Raw genomic sequence first — 22,814 nt, 5'->3', positions numbered from 1 at the left:
GTCTGGGAGGCCCATTGCAAAGGTCTCTGTGGACCATAAAGTTGCCAAATATTTACCTTAATGGCCTGCCCATTTGATTTGAGCCTCCCTCCACCTCCACCCCCCCCCTTGTTTCTCTTTTAACAGGCCTGGTGGCGGAGGCTTTTTCCGCTGCAACCATCACCTCCGCGGGAGAGCGAGGGAGGGAGAGAGGAGGGGAGGGCGGTAAGGAGATGGACAACCGCTGTCTTGAGGAAATATGCGGATCGCCATAAAAGCCGGGGGAAAATGTAAGAAGCATAGCAGCACGGCTCCCATCAGCTCCTCAGATCCTAGGCCCGCACTGCTAATTGGAGTTTGTCATCGCACGTATACTGTGGGCCACTTGTACGAAATGTAAGAAAAAAAATAGAGCGCGTGAATATATATATTTTTTTGCGTGAAAATTGTTTACGGCGCCAAGTATAAAATGTGAGGATTTATGACATCCATTCAAGTCTGAGCTGGCGTTATTGGGAGACACACCAATGGAGATTCAATTCAAATTATTTTGATGACTTTCGTTGCATTTCTTTGCCTTTTTTTGTGATACACCGGTTTCTACGTTCCCTCAGAATTGGGTTGCCTGTGATGCACGCACGTGGCAAACTGTGTAAAAAAAATGCTGGAAGAATAAAAATAAAGAAATAAAACTCTAAAAACGTTAAAATGCCCCCCACAAATGCATTCTCCACAAAACGAATCTTTTGCTCTCAGCGATACCCCCCCCCCCACCTTGCTCCTGATCTCCCGTGACACACGATGCAGGGCTGGGCAGGACTGGCTGCCCTCCGGCAAGCAATTATTGTCACGTCCGTATCACTCCATCTCCGCCTGACAACTGTCGCCCGGGCGTCGCCCTGGAAACCAGACGGCCACGACTGATCGATGGCGAGAGAGGTGAGGTAGCATCGCGGCCCCGCAGTGCGCACAGCGCTGTCACATTTGTTCGGTTGCCGTGCCATCCACCACAGGCCCCCCACCCCCTGCCCCCCCCCACCCCCCGGCACCCCCCCCCCTCCCTCCCTGTGCCGCCCCCACATCCTCAGCCCCCCCCTCCGCCCCACCACCGACTGCGTTATCTGCGGAGAGTGATGCCTTTGAAATGATTATATTAATGGAAGGCATTCGCTGCACATTAATTGACGATGTTTTCCTCTCTGAAAGAGAAAAATGTGCCACTTGCATTAGCAAATGTGATTTGAAAGGGACAGTTCTCCCCTAATTATATTGTAAGTGAATGGGCTGATCTCATTAATGTGATTTTTTTTTCCCATAAAGTTGCATACGTTGTTGTAATTATTGCATTAATGCATTCGTAAAACCACACACCCAACAAATCTATAGACAAACTGCCAGAATATTGCATCATCCATTCATCATTTATGTCATAATTACCGGCGGTGGCATCTTGTATCTCTTCTGACCTTCACACGACTGATATGCTGATGATGGGCATTTCCAGTGTGTGCTGAATTTTTTTCGTTTTCTTAAATCAACAGTAAGTTGAAATCACCAGGAAATGCTTCACTCTGTGAAGGCTGTGAATGCCCCGAGTAATTAATTGTGTACGAGTGCAAACCAATGCAGCAAAGGCTGAAAACCATTCATTCCACTGTGCGGAGCCCCCAGCCTTCAAATAAGCATGAACGCACGTGCACACAAGACACGCACGTCCGCACAGAGATGTGCATGTATGCATGCAAAGACAAAGATCCCCCACATAGTCTTAATAGACCGTGGGGGCAAGTGCTGTTAGTGAGCACCTATGAAGGCTGGCATGGCACACAAGGGGGGTGATGACCAGCACCACACCCGGCCGTCTTTGTCTCCCTGATGGCGATGTTTACACATCGCACCAGGTTTCTCATTGACGACTGAGTCGACCGGTATGCGCATGCAACAAAAACAATTATCCCCCCCTAATGCCTTAATGGACTTTTGGGGCAAGTGCTGTTAGCGAGCACCTATCAAGGCCGGCACGGCACACGAGGGGGTGGGTGGCAAGCACCGCTGCCTGGCCGCGTGCATGCACGCGGCTCACATACGGACGCACAAAAGATGGTCCAGATGCCGATGGACTAAAGCCTCGTGCTGTTTGCACAAAACATGCAAACATTAGGTGCAGAGAGGGGCTGCTATTTCAGGAATGCGGGCGACATTGTGAGGATGGTGGTACGATGCATCCATTTTTCTCGCGCGATCAAAGGCAGCTGCATTGACCCCGCGGGGTCAGAGCATTGGGAAATGCATTTGCGCAGAGCCCTTTGTAGGACTGAGAAAAAAAGCTGCCACTACTGCCTTTCTCAAGCCCTTAGCAATATTCCGCTATATAAAATTAAAAACAGGCATTCAGCTCCACTGGTATGAAACTGTTCCCCGTACTTAAGCAGAGTGGAGTGATATTGATTAATTACAATGAGACTGCATGTCTCGATTTATACCTGCAGCAGTTACAGACCCCCTACAATGACTGCAACATGAATTTTAGATAATTGCCCTCGTGGTTAAACCAGGGTGGGGGGGGTGGGGAACCTCCTGCCGTTTTCAAAAATTCTGCGCGTCGGCTTTCAATCGGCGTTGATTTTGAGACGGTCCTCACGCTACAGCAGCTCAAAGAGCCTATCGGTTGGATTTCATTTATTTCCCTTAATTGCACGCCTGATGATTCACCGCAGCCGTGCGCGTGAAGGAACGGGCGACGACGCCAGCGTCCGTGCAACGTTGTCCAATCGCTGCGGCTCCCTCCGTGGACTCGCGTGACCTCGATAGCACGGACCGCGCGCAGGCCTAGGTGAGCCGCAATTAGTTTAGAGAATTCCACCAGGAGAGGGGGGTGATGCCTTCTGTATCAGGGCTGATACAAGGGGTCACGTCTTTATGGCAGATATTGCCAGTTAACCAAACAGCGCATTTGTTTCCTAGAGCCAAGGAAGAGAGTTATATATTCTATGGTTATGTATTTTAAAAAATATCGTCACGCATTGCAATGCACGTGTATATTTTGAATAATGCGCGTAATTTTTCAGATGGAATACATTTTTGCCAAATAATAAAAAAGTATTATGTTGGTCTTTTGGTAAAGTCACGTAGATAGGTTGAAAGAAAATAACAAAAAATTACGACGTTTCGATCGCAACACAAGCGATCATCATCAGGAGGAGAAAAAGATGAAAAAATATTTTCGGTAACGATAATAGTAATCATGGAAATAATATGCTTATTTACCTAATATGAATACTGACTTATTTGTCCTGGTTCTGGTATTATGGTACAAATGCGTAATCTACTTTAAATATGTGATGATTATGTATGGTTAATAACAATAACTACATTATGTTGCAATTGTACATACTCACTGTAAACCAAAACAGTGATAAATGACAGCATCGTTGCCCTCGTTATAATTATGAAAAGCGATTGTCAACGTTGTCATCCGAGAAGCAAGGATATCAGAAACACATTTTTCGACATTATTTGACGCGTAAAGTTTTTCCCAAGATATTTCCAGAACGGACAAAAAAATCGTCTCAATATGCACTCCTGTTCTTGTTGTTTTGTTACCAAACATAAACCCTGCCATCGCTGTAACGGCTCCTCCCGAGACTTAATCAGCCAAGGGAAATCAGGCCTAATGTATTACACCACTCCTTTCTTTTCCGACTCGTAATAGAGCACGTGGTTATATCGTTTTAAAAAAGAAATCTGACAGCCATAAGAAGATGATTAGTACCTTTTCCCCCACCATTTACGTTTCTTCTGCCATTATTTATTCCAATCTTTTTTTTGGGAAAGACATCTTCAAAATTATACTGTGAATTGCCTCGGTGTGAGATTTGTGTCTTCTTGACTGACTCCTCTTCTGATTTGCATTTGTAATTTTGAGGTGGTCAAAGTATTAATGGTAGTTTTTCTACCAAATGATTACAATTAACTCGGGGGAAATTTTGTAATAACTTATAAATGAGTTGGGTTCAAACTAAGTATGAGTTGAACAGAAAGTTGCGGGCAATATGTTCACGAGACAAAATGTAATCATTTGTGGAGGGGAGATTATCAGACAACAACAGAATATTAAAGCCAGGTCAGGATAAAAATCATAAAATAAAGAGTCAAGTGAGTGCAGGTCAAAAACAGTTTGGACTTTTGGAAATTTGAATCTAATAATGAAATGCACCTTACCAATGGGTAGAACATTTTCAATCAGTGCACATTGGATTTTGTGACAAATGGCTCACAAACATGGACTCTCACAAGGGAAAATTAAAACCAAAATCTGAAAGTGCACAACGAATCGTCCAGAGATACATGCTGAGGGTTTACACTGAGTGACAATGCAAGCAACACGTGGAACAGAGCACAACACAAAATTAGACACATCACATTGACAGTAGAGAGAAGTCAGCAAGTAGGCTTCGACAGGACACATCGCTGCAGATGAGACTGGCGTGTGAATGGCAGCCAAAGAAGGGGAAACGTGGCAGAGAGGATGAAATCTGCTCCTGTGCAGGAGCGAGATGGATTGTTGTATGTGTAACTATTATGTTGAACTTCTTTCGCACCGTACGTAGCCAACCGTGCTCATGGGACGTGCGGTATGTCCGTGAGAGATGGAATTTGCATCGGAAGGCCCTCATTCAGCATTTGATAGATTGGAGATGATGATGAAGACAGGCAGAATATGTTGACAAACAAGAACACAATTATGTATTGAAAACATATTGAATCAATAATCGACTTCATTGACATGTTGGCAAACGTCCTATTTTTTTTGGTCTAATTTTTGGAAACAATTTGCAGCAACGGAGCACATCTCCCTGTGATGTGTTTCAGCTATTGCTTGATAAATAAATATTTTGCGTATTATCGAAAGAACGATTTTTTTTCTCTTAAAGAATTCAAAACAATGAAAACTGACTTCTCAATTATAGCTAAAATGATTGAACGTTAAACAACTTTTTTTTAATCAAATACAGTTCTCACGTTCAATTATATGAATGCAGCAAATCGTACAAAAGTTGTTGCTTCTTCCGTTGCTTCTTACTTAATGACGAGAAGAAAACGAAAGTCAAAAAACTGCCATAAGTTCATCATCTGGAAATATTCGAGAGGTGGGCCATTGCATGCAAAAAACATGAAGTTAACCAAATAAAAATCTGTAAAAAAAAAACAATTTCTTTTATTTTAAAATGGGCCTCATAGTACTATGGGAGCCCTGAAACCATGCCTTGAGCTTTTTGCTTTTGTGAAAAGGAAGGGTATTTTTTTTTCTATTCGAAGAAACATTGCTCAGGCTGGCCACAGGGAGATATTGAGGAATGTTAAGAGGAAGGTTTAGGTGAAAATGTGCCTCAGGCTTTTTGTTTGTATGCATGCACACTACAAAATTTTACTATTTTTTTGTTTACCAGGTGAGGCCCACTGGGCTATATAGCTCTATTTCAGACGCGACCTTGCCACAGATGATAGCTCAACAAAGTTGGCTTATGTGGAAATGTATCGCAGCCAAATACTATTAAACGCATGTTTCTAAATGTGGAAGGAAAAACGGGAGGACCCAGAGCAAATCCACGCAACCACGGGGAGCAGTACATATCCAGGCGTCAGGGTCTGGATTCGAACCCACGACCTCCTGTGTTACCAGGCGAGGTAGTTAACATCTCACCACTGTGGCACACACACACATGTGCCCACTCTCCCGTTTCACCTGCAAAAGAAACGATATACCGTGTTTACGTAAAATTTAGCGGGTAGTTGAAGTAAGATGTTTGAAATTCATGTCACCACGATGCATTCGCCACCACGTCTTTCCTCTTTTGCTGATAAGTGTTTCCTAGAAAGCCATCATCTTGATTATCAGAAAGCCCATCCACAAATACATACATCTGATACCAAATAAGTGCTGCATGCGGCGTTATGTTATTAATGCGATCCCAAAAGCTCAATGCTTTCAGTAGTCGGGCAGGGTTGGTCTCACATAGTTTTAAGATTCGAACCCACGACCTCCTGTGTTAAAATCCCCGTCGCGATGTGCCCACCATTGCAGAGTATGATCTGCCACACCACTTGTCTCCAAACCATTTGCCGAAGAGGAGAGTAAGTGTTTACTCAGCGAGTTATTTGACGACAAACACACAGTGTCCACTGATACTACATCAGCCAACATGCTGACTGGCACGGGTGTTGCTCAACGTCAATGCGACATGGAAAAATCTTGCTGCCACGTATTGATTTGTCCGTGTAAACAAATTACTTAACATATTTGAAAGTATTGTGGCCAAAGTCGTGTGGCTGGTAAACTTCCCAAGTCATCAGCTTATTAAAACTGCGCATTGAAAAAGAAAAAAAATAAAGAGAATAAGGACATTCATTCAAATCAAGTATGAGTTAAAAAAAATACAGCTAATTCTCACGTTGATAAATACCTACCTTTTAATGTGCTTAATGCGTCTCCAACAAGTATGTGTGCATAGTTAAGTGTTGAAAATGTTCTCCGAATGTAATGTTTACACACTGGACTGTAATAGGTTTTAGCCTGATGGGCCCCTATAATTCAAAATCTCTGCCCATCGATCCCCATTTCTCTCGAAGCCCCGCTGTGCCGGCTTAGTCGATAGGATTCATTTGGTAATGAGCGGGAGCTTAGCCAATGAAATTAACTTAAAGGTCTCGATCTCAAAGCGTGGCAAAGATATGCAATGTTGAGAGCATTGGGGGCTTTTTTTTATTAGAGCATCTCAGCTTTAGCTTGACAAGACCATAAGAGATTGCCTAAGAGGGCCTGCCATTGACTACAGGTGAAGCACTTAAAGTGCCTGTCAGTGTTTTCTTGTTCACAAAGATTAGCCAAGCTGCAAGCTCTTTTTTTTCTTCTGGCGTTTTGGCACGTCACGCTTGTATGCATGCATGCATGCGACTAGAGGTGCCAAAGGTGTCTGGGAAACGTCCAGGGTTCGGGCGTTCGCTTTGTGGAACGCTTTGCTCGCTAATTTTCCCCAAGCACCCTTTTTATATTTGGAAAACGATGCATACCTCATTTCAGGTAAAGCAAATTTGGCCGTGACATTGGCACACAATGAATTGCCCTTTGAGAAAAAAAACAAGTTGTCTTTAGTGATTTAAAGGCTGCAAGTTGGATGGGTTTGTTAGGCTTAAACATCCTCCACACTCAGCATTCCAGCCATTCATTGGCTTTTGAAACCAAAGCAAAACATCTAAGACCACGGGTTTTGTTTTAACTGATAGGAATGAAAAGTCCTCTGTTGTATGTTTAAGTCTGTTTTACCTACTTATGAGACGTCGAATGTCAATTATTTAACAACTTAGAATTATTGTATGGTGCTTGAACAGTTTGGTTTGGAGCCTACAACAATATCTGAGATTCATATTCTTGGTTCTTTCGGTAAAGTCACGTAGAAGGGAAATAATAAAATAATATTAATATAAAACAAAAAAAATCATCACGACGTTTCGACTGCAACACAAGCAATCGTCATCAGGTGTGAAATCCACAGCAAGAAAATTGGAAAAAAAATTCCCTCATGGCGATGTTATTATTTTATTATTTCCCTTCTACGTGACTTTACCGAAAGAACCACGAATATGAATCCCTGCAGTCACGAAAGCTTTAAATCAAAATATCTGAGATATTTGACTCTATTCTTCTGTCCTCTTGCACCGCGGATAAATCAGAGTCCTACATGAATGTGACCAACTCCCACAAAGAATGACATCAGGTGAATTTTATTCTGCTTTATATTTATATATTTTTTTTAATCAAAGACTCAATACTGTATGAACCTTGTCCTCCCTGTGCCTCTGTAGTCAACTTTAGCAAGTTAGAAATCTACAGATTGGAGAAATTGCTCTACATTTCCTGTTACATTGTACTTTACATAAAGGCGACGTTTTATAGCAGGCATGCAAAGTTAATCACCTGTGTAGTCGACACAAGCATAGGGACCAAGGTGTTTGATGTCTCTACTGGATGATTATACGAGACACACAGTCAAAGACAAAGATCCCCCATATAGCCTGTAACAGACTGTAGGGGCAAGTGCTGTTAGCGAGCACCTATAAAGGCCGGCACGGCACACGAGGGGGTGGGTGACCAACACCACGCCCGGCCGCCTTTGTCTCCCTCATCGCGATGTTTACACATCGCACCAGGTACTCATTTGAGGCTGAGTCGACCTAGGGGAGGCCCAGGACCGGTTCTAATAATCGTCACCACTGGTGTTGGCCGTAAGCGGGAATCGAACCCGGGTCGCCAGGTTCGTAGTGCAGCGCGCTAACCGCTACACCACCGCTCCCCACGACACATAGTGCACTCACACACGCGTGTGTGCACTCACCGGAATCAACAACCGACATTCACTGATGCTTTTATGTACAGTACATTTTATTCATCACTTATTAATCTACACTGATGTTGATGATTATTTACTTATATCCCAATGAATCTATTCGGCCACGCTCCACATGTTTTTTTTTCCGGAAATGACGTCATTTGTGCAAATATTATCAGAGCATGTTTTTTTTGCATGTTCACCACAAGTGCGTGTGGTCAATGCAGACTTGATTCCTTTAAAAAGGTTTATATCTGGTGTTTGAACATCTTAACACCTGTTTTAATGCCCGAAAGGGTCAAAACCTTATTTTGTTTCACAAATATAAGATCGTCGCCGTCGTTAACGGGACGCTGACAAAAAGTATAAAACGGGGCGGTTGCACAAGGAATCATCGCTCACTCTGCACGATTCGCCGGTGCCGACCAACACCGGTCCACGCCATTCCTACCTGTGAGCCGGCGTAAAACTTACGGGCAGCGTTTTACGCGCCACTTTAATTAATTGAGTAATTACGAGCGCTGTGTAGGCGAAGCGATTTAAAAACAAAAAATTCGCTCAAACTACCGCGTAAAAAGTGCCTTGCTCCACAGTGGCATCTACTGGCGCGATGCAGTGTGGTTGGCAAGGCGCAAGCAGCTGCCCCACCCGCCACCCGCCACCCCATCGCTTGAGAGTGAGTGCTGCTCAAATGATTGAATTACGCCGTGAATGGCAACCTAATTGCAAATTAATTAATCACTTTGTCCTGGCTGTTTTGTTCATGATTGATTACTCTTTACATGTGTGTGTGCGCGTGCGCGCACGCGGAGAGGTGTGTTCGTGGGCGCGACTCGTTTGTATTTAGGAGAAGGTCCTCCCTGGATTGGATTAACTCAATTAAATCTCACGGATACGAATGCACGGCGGGGCTGTTGTGCTTCTTCAAAATGCATGTGGGCAACAGCCGCCACCCCCGTTGTACCCTGTTTGAATACTCAATTCCTGCTTCAGTGTCGTTAAACAAATTCGTTCCAAAAAAAATATCTTCACCATCAGCGCAAAATGTCATATAAATCTTCACTACAGTATGATTTAGCAGTGGCTGCGGTATAATCCAGCTTTCACGTACAGTATATCATCAGTGCGGAAAATCGAAAAATACGGAAGAGGTTGTGCCAATCAACAAGAACAAAACATCTTTTAGATTTTTGGGAGCAATTTTTGGAGACGAAACCGTAACGAAACTTCGTGCATTTTGTTCGAATTAAAAAGTGCCGAGGAGGGAAACTAAAATGTGTATGATACAAAATTGAGGCGCAAAAAATTATGTTAAACAAATTTACGGCTTCTCTGTCGCTCTGTTGACCCTGATCATTACACGAAGTCTTGATTTGTTGTTACTGTAGTGAGGGGAGCTGCCAAGAGGCCAGACAGTTAAATCTAATCCCCCTCCTCCCGTACAGACTCCATATTGGTATTAGAAAGGGTAAAAACAGCCATTTGTGATGGGCCCATTTCTTTCCCTCCTTTGTTGTGATGTACATCGAGGTTGGCCTCCACATTGTGCACGAAACCCGGGGGGCCATGTGGATTTTTGACTCATTGTGTTTGAATGTGTTTTGTGTGCTCGCATTTGTGAATCATGGTTTTCGGGGCCGTACACGGTATATCGGTGCGTTAGCCTTGGCGTCGTCAGAATACAAATTCGCCAAGTCGGCAAGGAGAAAGAAGCCCACTCAGACTGGGCATCAACACGACACGATTGCGTCGATGTTCCGAAAGACTCGTGTGGTAGCGTTACTGCTCACTGAACTTTTGTCTTGTGCTTAAATTCTTATGACCAAATGTTGAGGGCTGCACTGTTGTTATTATCTCTGCATTTGTCAGTATTCTACGGACTCTATCAGAATGGTCGCACGTTTTTATTTAGAACTATCAATACGCGAGATCCATTGAGGTTATGCTGTCCAGATTTTTCAAGGCAGACTTTAGAAAATAGAATCTAAGTAGGGTTTTTTTTTTCATTTGTCTATTATTTGTGGGTGAAAATTTGAAAAGAAAAATAACGTACTTACATATTTCTGGACAGTGTAAAATAGTATAACCGTGCATTTTAATATATGAAAGTTGGAAATTAATTTCCCTACGCAATAAAACTCATGCAAGCCGGGGGAGGGTGGCACAGTGGTGACACCCGTGCCTCACAGAAGGACCAGCTGGGTTTGATTCCTGGCTAGGGTGCCTTTCTGTTTGGAGTTTATATCTTCTCCCCCTTGTCTGCATGGTTTTCCTCGCAAGTTTTCTGGTTTCTTTCCATAGCTTAAAAAAAACGATGTAACTGCTACCTTTCAAAACATCTCCCAATTCTGAAAAAATATATATATACACAAATTTACTCAGTTGCGCTTACACATCGCCACGTCGCCACCTAACTGTGACAAATGTACATGACCCTCCTTGAAACGACTCTTGAGACTCTTGTGTAAATAAATAGATACTAACATGAAATAGAGTTTGCTCAAAGGAACCAATTAATATTGCCAAGTCACTTGTAAGCACCAGGATGGGGCTTATTAAGAGTCAAATGCAAGTGTTACTCCTGCAGGCGAGTAGGCTGTATATTAGGCTTCACAGTCCTGCTGAGAAACAAGGCCGTTTGTAACAACCAACTTACAAGCATGCAGGGAGCATAAAGCAGTATGTGGGGAATTGATCCTGAAAACTTTGGCCTCACAGATGTAATTGGGGAGATGGCTGTAATGGGAATAATTCCTTCTGTGCCACACCACCGTCCTAGTGGTGTGAACAAGGGGTCGCTGTGTTCTGCGGGTACTGCGCTGTAAAACCGGCCACGGCTAATATCTGAGCTGGTTATGGACCAATCCCCTGCCCCCTCCACGCCCTCTAACCCTCATCAACCCTCACTGACCCGAGGGTGCATGGCGACCCTAACGTAGAGTCGACCCTAGGGTGCACGGCGAACCGGGCCGACTGCCCCGGGCCCTGCGCTTTGGGGAGGGCCTCGCGCTTTGACGTCACGGTGTCAGATGTAATACTCCCGGTTTAGTTTGAAGGTGTGAAGGGGGGGGGCACGCGGTGGGATTTGCCCCGGCTCCCTCCAACCCCCCTCCCCCCCCCCCCATGGAAGGCCCTGCTGACCAGTGTGGTGAAGTATGAACCAAAGGAAGCATGCATGGGCAGGGCCATCATCCAGCGGTGGATTGGAAAAGGGCTGTGAATTTGTATAAAAGTAGGGCATTTTAAAGAAGAATAGCCACACTGTCTTTTCGACCTCATTACACACAATTGTGGCCGTCCAAAGTTGTGATTTTGCCACCGCAAATGTGCTGTCAATGGAAGGGTTAAAGTGAAACCCAAATCTGCCTTTTTCAGTGAACCATCTGTGTGTGACATAAGGTGGCAGCCTTTCAGAATAGGATGGGGTTAAGTGTGTTTTGCTACGGGCTATGATGATGGTACGATGGCAGAGGCTTGGTTGGCTTGCCACGACCCAGCAGCTATCGAGTGTGCGCTCTTGGATACGATCAGCGATCAGACGCCTGCAGATAAATGTTTTGGACAGGCAGGAGTGTGTGATTCTAAGTACTGATAGCGCATTCTGGCAATTATTTGGCATTTCTAAACAGTTTACCAAAAAGTCCGTTTTCCATGGGATGTTTTTTCTGCTCCAAAATAGATTTAAATTTGTTTAAATTCATTTCTCAAATTACGATCTAGGTTATTTACATAAGCGTGTGTTCGCTTAAGATTGGGAGGGTAAAGGCACAGCCGTGCAATGTCCTGATCCGGCACCTGCTATTAGCACGGTCGGCTACGTAGGGTGCGAAAGAAGTTCGACATACATACAAGTCATGGCAGGTGGAAGGGCCACCAGTAGAGGGAGCTCTATTAAGCCCCTTCTTGAGGTTATTTTGGCCTACTCTTCCATGCTGGGTGGCTTTAAGAAACTTGTGACTTGCTTTCAACTGCCTCTCCAGGGAGATAAAGTCGAAACGGCCAACGCTGGATTGCCGATCATTACACTGCAGTGGCTTCACTTCAGTCATTTTCAATGACACTATAATAGCATTGTTAAGTGGTACCGGCATTTTATTTTATACCTACGTGACTTTAACGAAAGAACCAAAGAGTATGAATTCCTGCAGTCACGCAAGCTTCAAATCAAGATTGGTACCGGCATTGTTAAATAGAATTCCCCCTCGGTATACCTGCACGTGTACAGAACGGCGCACGCATTTGACTCTGTTGTCCGTCTTATCGCTGAAATGTTTGCGTAAAAATCGGCAGCCAGTTGTTGTTGGTTGTCAATTGCCATGGTGGGGGACATCTTTTGTCTCAATTCAGCTGTGGCCCTCCATCATCGCTGCTAGTCCCGGCTTGCCGGCACTTGCCTGTGACGTTCTCATCTCCCTCGCTTGTTTCGCAAACCCCCCACCAACCTCCAGCCATAGCCCCCAACGCCACGCTCATTGTCGTTTCACTTTTGTTTTATGTAGCCATTAAAACAACGCCTAATTGATGGAAGGCGGCCTCCACCTTCTGTAACTCACGGGGCGGATGACAGATTGGTCAATGCTGCTCTCTCTCCTCTCTGCCGGGCCCAGACGCATTCGATATTAATGGTCAGCAGTGACTCTCCCGTGGGCTGCCGCGTGGTCACGCCGGGTGGTGGCGGTGGGGGGTGGTGGTTTGGTGGCTCTGGCGATCCCCCCCCCACCCCCCCCGGTGCTGCCACGCAATGCCGGGCATCTTGGCACGCGACCTTTCTGAGAATTTTCCCAGGGTGTTTGACATTTTTGTTTGTTGTTGTTGTTGTTGTTCTTGCTGCTGCTGCTGCTTCTGCTTAAACGATACCTCTCCAACCGTACTGAAAGGCGGAATGTCACGTCTGATTTAGGAGAATGTATAAACAGCCCATCTGCCCGGGAACCCTTCACATCTCAAGCACACCCCGCTCCCTTCTTGTCAGCAACTAAATATAGAAGTTTTGTCTGGTGGTTTTTTTGTGTGTGTGTGTGCTGTCGTGGCAGTAATCTTTGCCTACAGATATTTCTTTGACATGTTCAGTTGTATGGACAGTTGGAGCAAGTGCTGTTTGGCGAGTTTCTGTTATGACCACCGTGCCATCACACCACTCGCTTCGTAATTTCGTTTTCCCCCCTTCTTAACGCACGCACCATACCCAGGTACCCATCTTAGGCTGAGTCTACCTCCACGATACCCACCACGATAGTTTTTGCTCGGATTGTGCCATGAGATCCGAATTGTGCGGTATTTGACATTTGCTGCCAGTTGGCGATGACTGTTTGGCTCTTGGTGTTAAATTAATTTCCTACTTGCAGTCATTTTTCAGTCATCTGCCAAACCGCTGACGAACGAATTGCATCACCGTGGTGCTTTTATCCATTCCCATTCATTGGCCCATCCATCGGCGTGATGGGATGTTTTAACCACCGCATCTTGATCGGCTAAAGCAATGACCGTGAAACTTTTAAAATCAACAAAGGTAGTGTGAGAAATGGATGTTATCGCGTACAGGTAATGCGCTGTTTTGTGAAACATAACAAACGCCTGAAAAAGTGTAGTGACTTTGAAATGTTTTTGAAATTGCAAAGGTATGTCACCTCCAAACATATTATTGTGGGTTGCAGCGATGTCTGCATACGTTGAAAATAACCACAGTGCTTGCAATCTCCTGACACGTGCTGAATGATGATTACAAAGGAAGGATTGTTGAAAAACTGCATTGAAACAATGCGCATTTTCAACATCACAGGCCCATTGATTAATGTATATATATTTTTTCTTCTCCGTTCTAAACGCGTGGCGCAAACACGCGCATTGTGAATGCAAAGTACATTTTGCGCACAACGTAGTTTTGGTGAAAATCCTCCGAAAAGAAAAGTCACCGTCGCTGCAGCCTCATAAAACTGTAAAAAATATGTTTTTTTTTTCTCCGCCACCATTGTGAATAAACACATTGTTATTACGTCAACTAAAACACCTTGGTCTACTGGCCATTGTTTCATTCAGCACAAGTTTATTTTATGCCAGTTCACAGAGAGCTGTTTGTTTCCTCAAAGTGCCTTTGTGAGCGGGGGGGGGTGGAAACAATTGACTGGTTAGATCGAGTCTGAAACATTTCTACAAAGTGGAGCCTTCAGTAATTGTAACTTTGCGTTTATGAATGTAACTGGAATCCAGGTTGTGGCTATGGAGAATGACCCGCTACACCGGAAACAAACATCAAACGTCGCATAACACACCACACGTTTTTTATCGCGTGGTCATTGGTGGCGGTGGCAATCGCGACAGCAAAATATCTATTGCTGCCTACTATTTAATAAATGTTCTCCCCAGAGGTCGCAACCGGGTACCCGATACACGTACCCTACCCGATACCCGGCTACCCGTACCCGGCCGGGTACGGGTAGCCGTTTGCGACCCTGGTGCGGCCGGGTACGGGTACGGGTAGGCCGTGAGTCACTGGTGAGTAACCGTTTGTCACTCATTTCGGGTAGGGTACGGGTACGGGTAGGGAACGGGTACCCGTACCCATACCCAGCCGGGTACGGGTACCCATTTGCGACCCTGGTGCGGCCGGGTACGGGTAAGGAATCAAAACCCGTTTGCGACCTCTGGTTTTCCCTTCTTCAGTTGGCAGCCTTCCACTGCTGTTTCAGAGCTTTGAAATGCGTCTGGATTAACGCACGCGCGCGGAGTGGAGGGAACGATGTGTGGAGTGCTGCCCCAAGGGTCGGTCCCCCCACATCGCCTTTGTTTGGGCTCCAGTAGTGCGAGCTTCGTGCTCACACGTGCAGAGGTTTGCGATTGGATTTTTCCTAAATGCGGTGGGATGCTACGATGCCCGTTTACGTAAAAAAAGGGCGAAGGCACGTAAAGTAAAAAAAAGTAAATAATGAGCCTGAAACGAGATTCAGGGCAGTCCAAAGAAGCTATCGTGTAAAGAGTTTGGCATGCTTGCATGGCCACAAAATTCATTACACGGGGAAACCAGTGATCATGGTTTTCCCATTAATTTTATTTTTGTGTTATACATCAGAAGAGAGACTCAAAAATTGTGGTTACCTCAGTCAAGGTCAAAGTCGGAATTTAATCTCGAGACGTTAAGGTAGCGCAGTTGGTCTTGGCTCACGCAAGCCAGGGAGGGATTGGACCTTTCTCACAAGCGAGAGAACCTTTCAATTTGTTTGTAATCTCCCCAACAAAAACCTTTATAATTGGCGTGAGACGTTACTATTAACATATACTCTAAGTTAATTACTGTCATGCAGCATACCTGTACACGATTCTGCTTTTGTGAAGCACTGATGTCTAAAGCAAATGAAACCTCAAAATTAATATCTTGGTTTACGTGATGGCACACTGTGAGGTGTTATGCCCATGTCATACAGCGCGTATATCATTTAGCAGCAGATACAACAGCATAAATATTAAATTAAGTCATCTTCAGGAATTTTACTTGTGTGAACTCATCAAGGTTAAATATTCGTGTTGGGTTTTTTTTGTAACATTCACTGAAATATATTTTGTTCATTATTCATTAAAATCACTTTGTTATATGGGCTTGCAAGCTGTCATATGAGTACATATCGTTTGTAAAAGCCGCCAAGTGTCGCACAATATAAAATTGTCACCTCTTATGAGGAGGGCTGCGGGATCTTTAAATGCCCACAAGAAGGTGAATTGGATAGCACGCTTAAAATTCCCACAAAGGACTCTACATTATCAATAATGTTCCTGCAAACACATCATCGGGGAGTGAGATTGGCACAAGAACTGCTCACATTCGGCCTCCAAGGGAGAGCACATGCACAAGCCGCCTTTCAACCCCACCATCTGCAAGCTTGTCTGTCCTGAAGATGTGTTCGGGAGCATTGAGCGACCTATCTTCGCACTCAGATCTTTGTCTTGGGATCGCCGCTCGCTCATTGCCACCGCCGCCGCCGCAGCGTTGCCAGAAATCCGGCTCGTGTTCTGTGCCTCAACTGAGCAAAACAAACGCGTGCACGGTTTACTTTATTCTGTGTTGTGTGCGTTGGTGAGAGTTCTCGCCCAATGACCACACACACGATCGCGAAAACGTGTTTGTGCACAATTCTACTGCGGGCGTGCAAACGCCTCGTGTGTACGGTGTTCATTTTTATCAAAACATTTCATGCTTATCAGAGACGATCGTGAGAAAAATGTGAATATTTGGTAGCGAACGTCAGCAAATAGGCCTTGCATATAGATTTGAAGATGTGCAATGGAAGGTTAGTTTTAGTTATAATAATTACATATCTAGGTTCACTTGAAGGTGGTTATGTCCTTATTTACAAGTTTACGTTTGTGACACTGTGAGCTGATAATAAACACAGTACGTTGAAGATCATCAGTAAAAAAAATGTTCTCTAAACTTATTTGCACTCAGTGTTGAAAGTATGATAAGGTTAAAGTAATGTTTTCACATTATAATGGTGTTGTTTTATACAATGCATACAATACGCTTTCAGACGAGGGAAGTTTAAAATAAACAAGGAACAATATTCTAGATTTGAAGCTTTCGTGACTGCAAGGATTCATACTCTTTGTTTTTTTCGGTAAAGTCACGTAGGTCAAACAATAAAATAAATGAAAACAACTAAATTCAATCACGACGTTTCGGAGGCAACACATGATGGGGGAGTCTTGTGTTGCCTCCGAAACGTCGTGATTGAATTTAGTTGTTTTCATTTATTTTATAGTTTTACCTACGTGACTTTACCGAAAGAACCAAGAAGAAGTATTAAGGAACAATATCTTCCCCCTTTTTTAAGACTTCTGGAGCTCGGAGATAAATTGTAAAGTGGCTACCCTTGTAAGATTGCCCTGTCTTTTTGGGTTCAGCCAAATCTAAATTAACTTCACCTGACCTTGTAAATCTTAATGAAGAGCACAAAGCTTGAGCATTGTATATACGCCAGGTGCACTGATTTAATATTTGACTTATTCCCAATGGGAGAAGGATGATCTGATAAACAGCATTCCCCTTTACAATTTAACCTCTTTAATGGCTATAATTAGCTGGGATTACACTTGACCTTTGACCCGGTGAAAATGAGGCGTGGGTTGCCTGATCTTGCTAAATTATTGTTACTGCTTTTTTTTTGGGTTATCGAGGCAGCCCTATATTTGTCTCACACCGTGACTTCTATATGCGGTGTGCACGTTGTTGTCCAAGGACCTTGGAAAGGTTTAAGGAGGAGCACAACACTTTAGACAGCTTCGATTTATTTTAATGCAACTTGTCTTGAGAAAAAACATTTTTTATTTTGCACGCGTCCAATTTGCCGTTCACGGGAGGCGTAGTGATGCCACACCCGTCTTCCCATTGGCGATTTTGTGCGTGGTCATGATTGAGGTGTTGGAGTTCAAGAATCGATTCTGTTTTGTTCACATTGCGATGGATGTAGCGGCCGCTAGTGGACTGCAGGGGTCACGTGAGCCCATATCGCACAACATAAATAGAAAAATGTGCACATGCAATTTCATGCACGCATTGCTGTGGCGATATGTAAACTACCTCGCCTGGTTTACAGGATGTCGTGGGTTCGAACCCGACCCTGATACCTGCTGTATATTTGGAGTTTGCACGTTCTCCCAGTGATTGTGTGAATTTTTTTTTAGTTTTAAGAATCGTTGTGGCTCGATTAGTCAAAACTTTGTTCCACCATTTACACCAACACATTCCTGCGGAGGGAGCTGGTAGGAACGTTGGGTTGCTCGGTCAATGGCCAGGGTCAACGGCGGCGTGGTGTATTCCGCAAATATGTCCTACTGTGCACAAGCCTGCGTGAGTAGTTTAGATGTTGCGTTTTATAAGGGCACCACGGGGTGAGCAGCCCCTCCCCACCCAGCCCCACCCCTCCCACCCAGCCCCTCCCCACCCAGCCCCTCCCCACCCTCCCCTCCCCACCCAGCCCCACCCTCCCCACCCAGCCCCTCCCCACCCTCCCCTCCCCACCCAGCCCCTCCCTCCCCACCCAGCCCCTCCCTGCACGACGGACGGACACAATAATCCCCTGTGGGCTGGTGTAACCAGGGGGATCCTACCAGTATTATTGTTTCAGTTACCCAGTTATGAATATACAATGTACATTATCAAAATGTACATTTAATCTAACATGGAACAATCGTTTGGGCTTTTTTCTTACATTTCCCTGCCACGTGACGGATCTTTCATTAATAAATAACGGCCAGTCTGTGTTTGGACACATCTTTGTAGGATATTCCCTCAACGACTTTTCCCCTTCATGCCACCACTTTGTTTGTGGAACATTGTTTCCACTTGTTTGGCTAGCAAAACTTTTAATTACCATTTTTAAATATTAATAACGAAGTAAGAGGTTTCTGCCTATTTTTCTTGAGAGAGAGAGAGAGATAAAAAGTACCTGAGGTGAACATTACGATGTTTAATGAGCTTGCTATGTTGGGTTATAATTCGTTATTTAGTTTTACTTACATTTCCTGCAAACTGTCGTACGATGCTTGGCCTTATAATGCATAACCCTGTGACATTATTTAACAGATTGGCCGGCCAGATATGAAAGCAGAGGATCAAACTGACCCATTGCAAGCAATCGATGGATACAATTTCTTTGGAATAATAGCTGAATTATGAATGTAATGAAGCAATTCATTCCTTACCATCTGGGCATTTTATATGAGCCACATTGTGAGGTTACCATTTTTTTTTCTTCTAACTGCTTGATAACATCATCCTCTTTAAGTTGTCATAAAAAGCACCTTAGAGCAATGCCCATGGCAGCCTCTTTCCAGCTTTTATGATAGCCACCTGTCTGCAGTGATGGTGTATTTTCAATTTTGCTGCTATTGAAACCTTTGATAACACTTGCTGTACAAGGGGACTGCTGCCCTTCCTGGCATTATGTTCTGACTGCAAGCTGCCCAGTACAGAGCGGTGTGCAGTGCAGCAGAAAAGCGGCCAATTCAGGGTTCCCATTTTCCTGGGAAAATTGAAAAGAGATACGATACATATACAGCGGTATTGGGTGGGGAGAAGGGAGGTGGGGTCGGTATCCAGTGTTGTAAATTGGCACATTACAGGCAGTAATTTTAAAGTGCTATTCAGTGAAATGGCAAACAATAGTGTTCCGTGTACTCATGTCTTTTTATTTTGTGAGCTTTTTTTTCCTCTCTGGGCACTTGATTATTCAGTCCTTAAATAGCGAGCCTTGAACGTGTTCTCATGCTGCTGTTGGAATCGCCAAACAAAGGTGTAAGTGCCTTTTGGGTAAAAAGTGGATGTGTACTCGTAGATTTAATTCAAGCTTCAAGCCACATGCACAGCCAAATCAGCCCATTGTCCATCTAGGAATCTTGAGCACGACTGTGATGATTGCGTGGAATGTGTTTCCATGGGTTCTATTATCTTAGCATTTCTCAGCAGGAGCAAAAATGTCCACACCTTTAGTGGACGGAAGGTCAGTGTTAGTCTTTTTAAGACACTGACCATTCCGCGAGTGTGATAATACGCCCAAATTTTGTTTCACATATAACGTTGTTGCTATTTTGAACGTATTCTGCCAAAAATACCCAATCACATTCTGCTGTAATGGATTGTGTAAGGCACAGGGAATAGATTTCGTCCTGCCGCATGACCCGTGTTCACGTGGACATCCCGTTGTGCAAACCTCTGTGACATTTTGTGTAAAAAAAAAGATGAACACTAAACAGAATGCTCTTGCCTGTTGAAGGCCACACACTAATTCGTGGAAAATAAAATAGCAGCTTTAAAGAGGCTTTTAAATGCCCTGTGTGTCAGCTTTCAGACCCACAGGAACATGTACTTATCGCATCAGCCTTCCTGTCAATACCATGCCATCAAAAGTTCTTTGCAATTGCAGTATTCTTTTTTTATTTGTCCTATTGTTACTGATTGGCAGAGGTAAAATATTATTTTTTCTCCTGATGACAATTGCTTGTGTTGCGATTGAAACGTCATCATATTTGTATTCTTTATTATTCACTTTATTTTCATTTAGATTTTTTCTCTATCTAAGTGACTTTACCGAAAGACCCAAACAATTCCTGCAGTCACGAAAGCTTTAAGTCAAGTTTTTATTCCACGTCTTTCAAGGCCCCTATGGTATTGTGTATTTTCTACTAAGTCGGTTTGTGAATAGAACACATAATAAATAATTGAATTTACTTCATTCGTTTTGGACTGCCACTCCAGGTCTGAGCACAATAATTCGTCATAATTAATATTACTCCACATGACTTTAAGTTTCTACAGCTCCCTCTGAATTGCCAGTGAGCGCACTCTTTTCTTTAAACGTATTGGAGTGCATGTCATGTGTCCGCACACGAGATATCATATTGAAATGTCAAATTGAGATGTGTCATATTTGAGACGTGTCATATTGAGACGTGTCATATAGAGATGTCAAATTGAGATGTCATCTTGAGATGTCAAATTGAGATGTCATCCTGACAATCTCCTTCAAAACATTCCGCATGTTCTCTGCAGTCATCGATGGGGAGACAGAGAAAGGTACCAACCTCGATGTTTCTGCCAAGGCTGGTAGAGCTGCAAGTTAAATATCTTTTATAATTTACAGGCTTTTATCAATCCACTGCCAGACAATGGCCTTCCCATGTTGTGTCAGCCCATGGGAGTTGTTTGACTTTACTTGACTATTACGGGTTGGTGAAGGGGGTGGGGGGGCTCTGGACTGATTTGGTTAGCACACTGCACGAGGAACCCGGTGACCTTCGTTAAATTCTCAGCTCTGGCTGACATTTGTGACGAGTGATATGTGAACCAGTCCTGGGCCATCAACCCACATTTGGCAGCGTGTTGAAGTATAGTCCAGGCCAATCCTCATTCCTGACATTAAAACAAAACTTTTTTTTCCAGGCAAGGCCCCAATGAGTGATGTAGTAATTTGTTTAGAAGCGACCTGGCCACAAATTATAGAATCAGGAGGGCTTCATCGGGTGCATAGGTGCTGAGATGTGAACTACCTCGCCTGGTATACAGGAGGTCGTGGGTTCTATCCCGACCCTAACGCCTCCATATTTCGAGTTTGCATGTTCTTCCCGTGGTCGAGTGGATTTTTCTCCGGGTTTTCCCCTCCACCCATTTCGAATCAACATGCATGTTTAGAGCATTTGGTTGCTATAAATTTCCACACGATAAGCCACTTAATTGAGCTATCATTTGCGGGTAGCCAGGTCGCTTTTGAAAAAGAGCTATACAGCTCAGTGGTGCCTTACCTGATAAAATAGAAAATATTCTTGGTTCTTTCGGTAAAGTCACATGACTTTACCGAAAGAACCAAGAATATGAATCCCTGCAGTCACGAAAGCTTTAAATCAAAAATAGAAAATTAATTTTTTTCACCCGGCAGTGGATTGAAAAGTGCATTTTAATGATTCTTATTACAGTAGAAACAAAAAGCTTGGCATTAATGGAATGGCTGTGGTGAGGTCGGGGCTGTCACACGACACTTGCACTACACAGGCACCGAGTCGACTGTGGTTTGGTCAAGATGGCCTTATGCTCGTGCAACAACAAGAGGCCATTTATGTTTGTGGCGCCGGCCCTTGCTTTTGTCTGCGCAGCACGGCAACGGGTGCACTGCAGGATACGTTACTGATGGATTGTATGCGGTGGGGTAAAATGTGGGTACCCTCCCCACATTTCATGAACCCATATTAGCAGTATGAAGGGGTTGGTGACACTATTCATCCTTCAAAACAGCAAGGTTCCTTCGCATACATTGACCTGCGCAAGGCAATACATCTTCTCCCTGCAGGTTCCGGACTCTTTAAGTTTGGCTACTTAACATTTCTATTGCTTTTCCATGCTGCGATATTAAGTGCTTTCATAACATACACGATGGCTATAAAACAATTCCAGTTTCGATGAATACAAGAACACAAGTTTCTTTGCTTCGTTGAATAGGTTTCAATCTTCTGTAATGGAATAATTTAAGCCGACATGAAAACGCTCTTAAGCTTTTGTTAATTTTTGTAATTTATCGTAGAATTTAACAGCCGCTGTTTCTGTGTGTTTGTTTTTTTTCACCCCAGACAATGACGGAGAGCTTAAGTCGACTGTTACAACACACACTTCACCAGGTAGGAATACCACTTTAACTAAATAATAATCCACGTTAATTTACTACCCATTTGTGAATTATGTGTTCACGCTATACCCAGCCGTTGCGTGCGGCCAAGGCAATCAAGATGAGCTCCAAAACGCTCAAATGCAATCATCAGCTTGAGCGTTCCCAGTCAGTAGTCTTTATCTTGAGAATGTTAACACTAATCACTTATATCTTTAAAAATAGAATACCACTTCTCTTTGTCAGTTCACTGCTGGATGAACGCCTTCCCATGCCGTCTCGTCGTGGGGGTTGTTTGAACATTCAT

The 22,814-nt window shown here is 44.0% G+C and overlaps 1 long non-coding RNA gene across 1 annotated transcript; it reads left to right on the top strand.

Moving 5' to 3' along the window:
* Positions 1 to 213: 213 nt before the first annotated feature.
* LOC144943060 (uncharacterized) lies at positions 214 to 22,517 on the top strand. The gene is made up of 3 exons (XR_013639445.1): positions 214 to 269; positions 787 to 918; positions 22,473 to 22,517. It is a non-coding gene; the product is annotated as an uncharacterized LOC144943060 (long non-coding RNA).
* The last annotated feature ends 297 nt before the right edge of the window (positions 22,518 to 22,814 follow it).

This window comes from Lampetra fluviatilis, chromosome 29 (assembly GCF_964198595.1).
Source record: "Lampetra fluviatilis chromosome 29, kcLamFluv1.1, whole genome shotgun sequence".
NCBI classification, from domain to species: domain Eukaryota; kingdom Metazoa; phylum Chordata; class Hyperoartia; order Petromyzontiformes; family Petromyzontidae; genus Lampetra; species Lampetra fluviatilis.
This window is presented reverse-complemented; position numbering and strand designations above follow the sequence as displayed.